The sequence below is a fragment of the Poecilia formosa genome, unplaced genomic scaffold (assembly GCF_000485575.1).
Source record: "Poecilia formosa unplaced genomic scaffold, Poecilia_formosa-5.1.2 Scaffold1, whole genome shotgun sequence".
Taxonomy (NCBI): Eukaryota; Metazoa; Chordata; class Actinopteri; order Cyprinodontiformes; family Poeciliidae; genus Poecilia; species Poecilia formosa.
In genome coordinates, this window is record NW_006799940.1 from 3,565,329 (window position 1) to 3,576,566 (window position 11,238).

Sequence of the window (11,238 nt, forward strand, 5' to 3'; positions counted from 1 at the left end):
GATAACTCAGCCATGCAATTTGGACTTAACATACTGATGTGTTCACCAGTGCAGCATCCTACAAGCTGGAGGAAGATAAGACAGGAGGCTGCAGTCAGCATACGACAACAGATCAAACAAATAAATAAACAGGATTTAAAAAATGCATGAATGCAAATCCCACAAAAGTCAGCTTTAAGTCTTATTTTTCTAAGATGATTTCAGTGCATTTCAGCCAAAGCTACGATAGCCTATTTGTACACCGGGTTTTCATATTCTTTTTTTTTTTTTTTTAAGTACTTGCAGCTGTTGAGACAAAAATGCCTGAGGGATGTTCTGTTTTGTGAAACATCATGGAGGCAAAGAAGAAAAATATATGCATATCCTCTGAAAAATTTCCTCTCCATTCTGCCTGTGAAGTTGAAAGTGACAACTGCAGTACCTTTGTTCTCAGAGTGCAGCCACAAAAATAGCTTTCAATAATATATTAGGAAGAATAATAAAAAAGTGTGTTAGCTGCTTTCTGCTCAGCTGTGTATGTTCCAGGTCCTCTAGCCTTTTTCTTTTTCTTTTCTTTTTTGCGCTGTACGCCAACTATAAGGGACAAAAAAAAAAAAAAATCAAACTAGTGAACACCAACTGATCCTTTTGACTTGTAAAAGCGCTCCACTAATCAAGCATGAAGTCAATTAGTCCTGGAATAAATGTCTTATTTCTCCACATGCATCATCATCATCCAATCCTAACCGGACAATTACTTGCACAGGACACATTCCTTGTATCTTTCTACATGCAAACAGCAATGTAATGACTCAGGCATGCAAAGCGCCTTGACCAACAGAGCGTCCACCTGAGGCAACGGGGGTGGAGATTTAATTTCTTGAGTGCCCCCGTATGACAAATTGCAATCCAAATGTGACTTTCCTTCAGGCTCCGTGGAGGCCAGCCAAGTGGAGCACAAGTGGAAAATAAAAGCGTGAGTATTCAGAAGAATGGGGGGGTAAGGAAAGAAGAGACGAGTCTTGGGCGGGCATCAATTATTAAGACGTGGATGACAGTTGTGACAGTACATCTGTATCACATTAGGGAGGAAATGTTTTAACAAAGCCAAGTGCCACGCCGCTGCGAATATGAGACGAGTGTTTCGAGTTCTCGCTTCCGCCCTTGTGTTCGGATTGTAATAAAACCACGCGTTGAGTTTCAGGAGGATATTTTCTCATCGTGAAAGCTACGAGGAATGGGTTAAAACAAGTTGACGTGGAATGCAACTCAATCACGCGAGTTCAAAAACAGGGTTTTTCCAAGTTGATGAAGACCAAAGTCAGGAAGTGGGAAGCAGATGTTAGCAGAAAGTAATCAAAGTAACAAATGAATGAACATGTAGGGAATGATTAAATGGGAATGTCTTAATATGTCTCCGCTCTGAGAACCGGGGGAACATTTGGGACTTTAAGGTCTCATAATGCCTATGTCTGGAAAGGTTTTCATATTCGTTAAACTTTTTGGGATTTTAACACATTACGAAAACAAACTTTAATGTTTCATCTTGAGTTTTTATGTATTAGAATAATACAAAGTCCTACGTAGCTGTAAAACAGAAGGAAAATGATAACTTTCCAAAACAAGTGTTTACAAATAAAAATCTGAGAATGTACCTAGGTATTTTAGCCCCCTTTACACTGATCCCCTTAAATAAAATCCACTTAAACCAGATGCCAGTTAAAACGTCCTATTGTAAATACAGTAGTTGTGCACATGACACCTTAGAGGTTTGTTAGAGAATAGTATTATGACATAAAAGATACATGTCTTGATTATAAAACAATGTCCTATCTTGCGCAAAAAGGATCGGTTACATTGAGGAAAAAAACAGAAACTCACTTATTTATTCAAAGGTCAACCAGTATAATTACTACATATGGCATCAGTAAAATGGAATAATACAAAAAAAGCCAGCGTTTTAACAGCAAAGAGCAGAAATACAAGACGACATCCAAAGTTGCGTCAACATTTCGTGAACAGTCTCCACTAAAATCAACAATAGGTGTGGTGAACTCAAAATTAAGTCTCTTGTTTCATTAAACTGGGCTTTGTGTAGACTTTCAAACCAACAAAAACTTTCTCCCTGAGCCACAGAAAACACAACTTGTTCCTCTAAATACTCTAAGCCCAAATCCCTGTGTAAAAGTCAAACTTAACGTCTTAACAGTGGAGAGCTGTTCTAAATATGTTAGCTATTGTCTATTCCCACAGAAGGCACTGCAGCTAATATATTGCAAAACTATAAATTAAAGTAGTAAAGTACACCTCCATTGTTAAGCTTGAAGCTCTTAGATGTTGACAGTTGATTTTACCTGTTTTTATTTAAAAAAAAAAATCCCTACATGGGGGAGATTAAAACGGCTTCTGAAGCCATTTCTCTTGTGAATGTTTACATGATGTCATCCTTTTATTCTGGCCCTTTCCTGTCACTGTACGCAGAGGCACAATGGCAGCAGTTTTCAGGAAACATGTAATCTTAGATTTCATTTGCTGTCCGTTTTGCTTCATCTCCGTGTAATGGATATATTTACGCTGTTTGGCTTGTGATGTAATTCGTCAGCACGCACAAAAAGAACGCCCTGTCTATTCTACGCTTGTTCTGAAACTCTGCTTACGTGATACCAGGTAGGTGTCGGAGCCGAGCGATTCTCCAGAAAGCTGCAGGTTAGATCTCAGTGACTCATGTGAGTGTGTACTGTATGAGCCCACTGACTCATCTGTAATTCTTTGTAATGAACACAAACCACTAAACAACAACGTCTGGCTGGCCTAACGAAGCCTTGTTTTTGTCAGCAAACTCGTCCTGCAGGGGCGGGGGGAGACTGAGTGGTTGGAAAATACTGGGAAGCCTGATGCGTTTTGGACTGACGTGGAAGCTGGAGTGGGTAACCAATCAACCTATCTGTCTGTCTGTCTGTGTAGTTCTGCCTTTACTCATCCGTCTCTCTGTGACTTCCTCTCACCCACCAGCGCGTCTGCCTGTTGCCAGGTGATGGAGATGGATTGGCTGTCATCAGTGAAAATCTGTCATGCATGCAGATATTTAATGCTTAAAGGCTGTTGGGTCACTTAATTGATTGGTTGAAAAAGCTTTTAGCGCTCTGTGAACAAACCGTGAACTCTGGGAGCTTAAAGCTCACCAGAACTTTGCCACGCAACTGCTTGAAAAAGAAATGACATGACCCGTTGTTTTCCCAATTTAAGTAGGGCAAATGATTTGGAATCAATCGACATCATGCGAAAGTGTAAGACACAGAATGACAGTTTATGTTCTTGTTTCATGTTATATAATATCTTCATTTACTCTATTTTTTTCATGTTGATAATTATAATACAGTACTGACAGGTTGCTCAGTACAAGGAGATAGATGCCTTTATTTTAGCAGAAGATGCTCTGGGGCAGGATGATATGATTATTTCATATCAATTGATATTGATAATAATTAGTTTTTTGTTTTAAATATATAAAATACTGCCAAACGTGATGGCGTGATCGTTCCTGTTTTATCCGCAGTTTTCACTCCACAGCGTTTTTCTTTTTAAGCAGTTATGAGGGAACCTTTAACTGCTACTGCGTTGGCTACTCAACAGGTCGTTGCTAGGTAACCGCAAGTTACTCAGAAGGTTGTTGCTAGGTAACCACAGAGTGAGTTAGTTTGTTGATTCCACTCACTTTGTTCAGCTGGCCTTGAGGGGTTCATTGGATGAAACCATCTTTTTGGAGTAGGAGGCAAACATTCTGGCTTTTTGAAACATACTTAAAAATCAAATATCATTCACTTCTTCGTGTTGTAGAGCTACAAACCCAGAACTTGCATTCATCCTTCACACTGTAGTGTCAGTCAAACTTCCATTACTCACCAGGGAATCTGCACTGACAATCTGTGTGTGTTAAAAATTGATTTTAAGGTGTTTTCATTGATTTTGAAATGGATTAACGGTCATAGTCCAACCTAATATCTTGACTGTTACTCTATAATCCTATACTTCCACAAATTTGTTAAAAATGTATCCTGACTTTTAGTTGAACATCGTTTGTTTGATTTTATTCATCCGTGTTTACATATTTCACTTTTTTATTTTGTTTTGTGTGGTTCTATTGAATTTTTTAACACTTCACACTTCAAATATAAACATCAAATTTTATGTTTCTATTTATCTGTTATTTGATTTATGAGTACTTTTTTGGTGTTTTGGATTTTTTAATTTATATCTGGTGTTTTCATATCGACAGTTTCAATTCGATTATTGTCAATTATGACAATAATTGAATAACATTTCAGATTATTATTAATTTTTTATTTGCATAGTTTCAAACATTTTAGTGTGATGGTCATTTGCAGTGCTTGTTGTTAAGGTTTGATTGTACTGAAAGTGCTGTATGGATGTGATATAATGGATTTTTTAAAATAGATTTTCTGAAAATTGGCAAATACAGTACATATACAGACATAATTTTATAACGAGGGAGCCAATTTAAGCTTTGCCACCTCAGCCGAGTCTGTCGGCTTGCAAGCCTTTATTTCTGCTTCTTCTTTTGCATTCAAAAGGCTGCGATGGTGAGCTGCAAGCTGACATTTCGCTGCTGGCCTTTCTCTACGCTGGCCTTTAAATTAGCTGTTTTGCGTGTCTTTGTGCTGTGTTTAACTGTGTGTTAGGTCAGATTAACAAATGCTAAGGCCCTTAGCAGGCTGAATAACAGCATTAACCAGCAAACAATGGGACTGTGGGACTAAGCCCTTTTCCAACCTGTCTGACAGCTTGTAGCGTTGATGTCATCCTCTGACTCAGGCTGTTACCGCCGCCGCTGCCACCCTGGACGTTTGGAGGCATGACATCACCAAATGACACATATCATTCTCCACTACTGCCTCTGTGCTTTCAGTTCAACGCTTTGTTCTGTCTCTCTAACTCCAGTCATTTGCATACTCATCAACTTTGCTGCACTGTGGGCTTCCACCTTATCAGACTGTGATCACAGAGGAGGAAGGGTATTGTACCTTGCTCATAGAAATGAAAAAATCTGGATTTTTGTCTGTTTTGATTTGTTGTGTATAATTGGGAGTCAGTAAATATAACACTACCTCATAAACTCAAACCATATTTTCAGATGGACCCTCATTATTGAATAAAAAAAAAAGAAATAAACATAGGTTAATTAATTTTCCATTTTCTCTGGGTTTACATATGTCTAAATATATTTATTCATACATCAATACCCACACACACTCATAAGGTTGTTTTCACTAAATCATTGGTTTCAAAAACTCTTTAAGATTCCAGACTACAAAAGTCTTGTTGCCAACCTCTAAGTTGCTGGTTGATGCCCGCAAACATTGCCAATGCTGAAGAAAGAGTATAGTGGGAACACAAGCAACTCTAACAGGTATTCTTGTGAATGACTCAGCATTAATCCCTAAAAACCTACAAAATCGTTTTATAATAGTTTCCGTAGATCTTCTCAATTGCTGGGTCTCCTCAGACAGTGGGAGTCATGGTTTTGATTTTCAGAATAACGCTAAAAGATTGAAAAAGCATCAGTGTTTGTAGAAATTGTCAAATCAAATGTAGCTACACCATTTTAGGTTTAAAATGCAATTTCACATGACGTCCACAGCTGCGAAATAACCCCACTTCAAAAAGTAAAATAAAATTGTACCTATCCCTTTAAGACGATTTTACACGTTACAAATTTCCATTTGTGAAAATTAATATTCAGTGTATTTTAGTATCATTCTGTTCCCATTTTTAGCAGGACCAAAATGTTATATATTCATGTTTTATTGATACACATTTACACGCAGTTTCATCGTCCTGCTACCACTGAAATAATGTTTTTTAAAAAATGACTTTACCAAACATTAACAATGTTAGTGATGAGTCAGTAGAGAAAATCAAAGGAGATATTCAGACAAAATGTAAATGGTCCCCTCCAGTATGGAAATGTAGAAGAAGACTGTTTTGCATATTCATTTGTATCTGATGTGTTGTTTTAGTTTAATGATCTTCATGGAAACTTTTAAACTCTTTCAAGAGGACTTAAAAGTGTTGGAAATAAATATTTCAGCACTGATTTGCACGATGAAGTTCAACAAATTTCTACACAATCAAATTTGAAGGAATTATTTATTTTTGAAGGCAGACTTTGAAGTCTTACGTTTCTTTGCTTCCACTAAAGAACATCTGTTAAGCTTTGCTCTGGAAAGGGAGCAAAGGAACTGTTCTGCTGTGTGAGGAAACTTTTCTCCTGCAAAAATCATCCATCTTTCACTCGGGAAGTGGAGCGTTTTACATTCCTGACGGCTTGTTTAGAGTTATACGAGGATGTTACCTTACAGCCGAGGTCATGAATGCAATCTCAATTAAAACTTGCAGAGAGAAAATAAAAAACACAAGCTGATATGATAGACCAGATCTTTCTGTGATTTACTGACAGTTTGGATGTGGCCGTATTAAACCAGAGCAGTTCTGTTTGAATGCAGGACGACAGCTGCGGACGGAGGATAAAGCTCAGCCTCCTGTGGGAGAAGCCATTCAGACCTAAAATGTCCTGGCTTCTGCACAGCCATGCAGCAGATGACCCTCCCACTGTCCTAGAAACTGTTGCTATTTAGACATGATTACCGTTGGGTGCAGAGAGAGTCATTGTTATTTATATTTTCTTATCTGTCAGTTGGGTTTATAGGTTTGGGGGGGGAGCAGAAACAGCCGACAACCTGATGGTTGAAGCAGAGAAATTTGGGTTATGACCTCAGAAGCCCTCCCCCCCAGATAAAGCAGATGAGCATAAATATGCGGGAGCATCATCAAAAATCCCCAAGGGGATGATGCAGTTCCCCTTTGGGTTAAGGTCAGAGTTAAATCGAGATCCAACAGCGGGCTGAGTGAAATTATCTCGTCTTTTAGGGGTCATTTTCACACATTTAGTTAAAAGATTGATTAAATCCCCAAAATGTGCAACAGATTTCAACTTCCTCACTTAGCTTATTCACCTTAAACGTGAGCACATGTTTAAATTGTATGATTATATGAGCTGGATAATATTTAGTCGCTCCTTGGTGACCATGAGGATGAGTCACTGCTCCTCTGGCGAAGCGAACATGCCAACAGGAGCCCCTAACACAGAGCAGACTGCAGGAACGCACGAGCTGTTATGAGTTCAGAGATGGAGCTGTTATTGTTAAATGTAAACCGTCCCTGTCCTGTTAATCTGTCAAAGCGGCTGGCTTCCCCGCACACAGCCAACGCTCCCAGGAGAAACTTTGGTGTATATTTAGAACATGATTTTTCTTCTGACTTTGACTGCACACAACCGCTTTATTCTGCTAAATTTAGTTGTCCTTTACCCCCACCTGGAAACCCCCTGTCACACAGTTTCAGAGGCGGTGTAAACCACAAGATGACGTCTGAAATGTGTTAAAAACGTTGTCCCCTTTGCACACAGTTCATAGATCTAAATACGTTGTCTGTTTTGACTCCCTGGTGCATTTCAGAAAGCTTGCATATAATTGAAATAGCAATTTATCTCAGTGATTCAATTCAAAAAGAGAAACTCCTATGGAAAAAAGCTCATATTATCTACACTCACACACATATCTATGTATCACATAAATTACTTTATTTATTTATTTATTTATTTATTTATTGTATAGTAAATTTCTTAATCTGGGACCTGAGTCCAAATTTTGTACCACAATCAAGCAAAATGGTATGACAATAAAAAAAAAAAAAATAAATCCTTCAATCCTTGAAAAATACACATTACACACTGAGTGATATTTTTAAAGTGATAACTGTAAGAATGACAACTAAGGTTGTCACTGTTGCTTTTGCACACTTTGTCCTTCCACTCAACTTTCCCTTGATATGATTTTTGTGGAGGGTGTCAGGTCATCAGTGTTCCCCATGGTTGTGAAAACCATAACGTTACAATTCTGTTCTTAAAATAGTTTTACATTGATGTGGTGTAATATTCTAGTTTCCTGATAAACTGAATTTTTGGTTCGCACTGGCTGTGGACCATAATAATTAAAATGACCAAAAATAAATATTGGAAATAAAACACTTGGTTTGATGAATCTAAATGAATCTCACTCTGATAAATAAATACATTTCTGGAAAAACTTATTAAAATCTGTTTGATGATCTGAAACATTGAAGTGAACGATACAACTTCACAAGAGAAACTAAAGACCACTATTGATGCGGTAGATTGAAAGTGACAAATAAAGCAAAAATGACTACGTTGGAAAACTTTCTGCTTTGCCGAAACTAATAATGAAGCTTAAGTTTTAAAAAAAATCTTAATTGGTCATCTTGAATACAAAGTTCTTATAGATCCATTTTTTTTATAGAATCCTAATTCCAGTTATATAGTTTACAGACACTATGATTAAACAGCTTAGTAGGTAAAAGAACAACTAAAGAAAACTAACTCCAGCTGACAGAAGGGAGTTAAACTCTTAATGAAATGAAATAATAAAAAAGGAATATTTGAAGAAATATTGAACTTATGCTGGTCTATGTCCTCCAACCAGAATCTATTTGGAGTTCGGAGAGAGGACATTTCATGGCTGCAATCATCACTGCTAAACTCATGAATGTATTTAGTTTTTTTTTTTTTTTTTTTTCAAATGTATTACTAACTGCATGGTTATAAACAGCCTTAAAGGGAAAGGATTTATTCCCATGAAGAATTGTTACAATTTAGAAAGAAATCTACACATCCACACAAAAATTTAATTGCTTTTTATGTTAAATATTCATGAAACATTTTCTAAACATGGTCGTTTTTCTTCCATTGGCCATTATGTGCTACTCTGTGTTGGACCATGACTAGATTCCAGTAAAATACATTGAGATATAAATGTGCAATTTGACAAAATGTGAAAAAAGTTGAAAGGATAGAAATATTTTTGCAAGGCACTTTAATGTCGAATCAACTCTTTGTGACCTCACTGTACCGAAAAGGAAGTCAGGGGCTTTCTCGGCGCACTGGTTTCGAACATGAAATTCACGTCCAGTGGTGACACCCCATGTTTTTAAATGCTTTCAATGTAGAGTAAACATTTAGACAGGAAACCAAATTTCCATCCAGTAAAATAAACAAAACAAAACAAACAACAACAAAAAAAACACAACAGTGTGACAGCACTTCTGAGGGACACACCAGATTGTATTGGCAAACTGGGCTGACAGTTTTGTACTTTTTTGTTCAAGACAAACAATCAGACATCTTTATTGAACTTGCACATTCAAATAAAGTGTCTTCTGACTCAAAATAAGATTTAAGAAAAAAGATTAACAGTTCATCGAGAGGTTAGAGGTACTTTAAACTGTCTTGTTCCATGTTGTATGCTAAAAGTAGAAGCTGATAAATATGCAGGAGGTGAAGAAGCAAAGGTCGACAGGCTGTTGAGTGTTTTGGCAGCGTCCCTCCTTGCCATTGCTGGACATGTTGCTTTTCAAGCTGTTGAGACTGCAGTGTGTCCATCTGTGCTGTTCCCTCTCAGAAGCAATCAGCAGCAACGCTTTTCCATTTATTAAATCTTGAGCTTATGAAATGAGGTGAGAGATGGCGGTCCGGTGAATATTCAAGACTAAAACAGTAATTAGTAAATGAGGGGGAGGGGGAGTTGATTTGTAATTCAAACAGTCACATGTGCCCTGCTAAATGAATATATGCATGACGACTTGTTTCCAAGGTTACTTAAGGTTGAGAGTTTCCTGTGCCTCTGTGAATGTGACTCTGCATCTGCACCTTTGCTGAAGACAGGAAGTGGTTTGGATCTTTCATCTGGGCCAGCGAATGTCGCACTGCGATCAGTCACATTTTCCATGCCGAGCAATAACAACAAAAAAAGCACGACCACATGACTGTGTTTCACATCAAGCTTTCACATTATCTAATGTGAGATACGCAAAACCGCACCCTGTCATGTTTTCCACTGTATGACATTTTATAAAAGGAAGACGGCTTTCTCGGTCCACACCAAGATCTTGCAAAAGAGATTCTAAAATGAGTTTTCTCTGAAATGATGAAAAGCTTTCATCAACATAAATCATTTTCACATCTACCTGTTCCCTGCTTCTCAAAGCAACAGACTGCAGAGATTAGGGATAAAACTATGTTTTAGCATATTTTTGTGCTTTAAGCACAGATGATCATAACAGTGAAGGTAAAAAAAACAAACAAACACAAAAACATATGCAGCACATACTGGATGCCTTGCTTCAATCTCAAATATAAATGTACCATGGATTAGTTTTCCACGCACAAACAAAATCAGTCCAGGATCAAACTCTATTAAAACCAGATAACATCCATCTATGCATAATCAGTACTTGCGTGTTCATGCATCCCTAGTAAGGATGTACACAAAGGGCTGAAAATAAATCATTGTTGTGGAGAGTTTGTGGCCCCACTCTTTGCTGCAGCTCTCCATCAGTTAGTTTTTCAGATTTTCCTACCGCTCTCTGTTTGTTTGGCTCAGTTTAGATTGTTTTAAATGTTTTCATTACTGCTCTGACTATTGCTTTGGAAAAATTCAGATGAGGAATAATTTGACTTAAGACAATCTTTTGACTTTAACAGAGGTCCACCTAACTTTAATGACAATTTCCCTGCCGTTAACATTTTGAAGATATGGGCCTCTGTTTCATATTAAATTAAATAAAAATTCAACTCAATTCACTTTATAATGCAGCAAATAATTATAATTCAAACAAACAGGAAGTCACAGGATACTTCCATTTCTAAGCACTCCTGTCATGTTGTTGACATCTTTTTTTTTTTAAATTACATTGTGCAGACGGATCAGTTTCAGAAAAGTTTTCATCCTCATCAATCCTCACAAATCCACCCGAGTGTTGTTTTAAACATGCCAAGCCCACAGGGGGCAGTGTGGTGCAAACCTGAAACCTATTTCAGCCAATCAGATCGTTTCAAAACAACCACAACTTCCTGTTGGGAATTAAACGCCAGTAGGTTAATTTGTGTGGACAGATATATAGGTTAAGCTACTTTTGAATAGCCTATTAGAATATAAAATTAACAAAACACAAGACAATAACAAACACAAGTTATGTGGGTATATTGTCGTATTATTTTTCTCAGACTGTAATCTCTGTTTGCATGTAGACATGCAAACACAAATACTGAGTTTTCTCAAACCACCACTTTTGTCAGAATTTTATATATATATATATATATATATA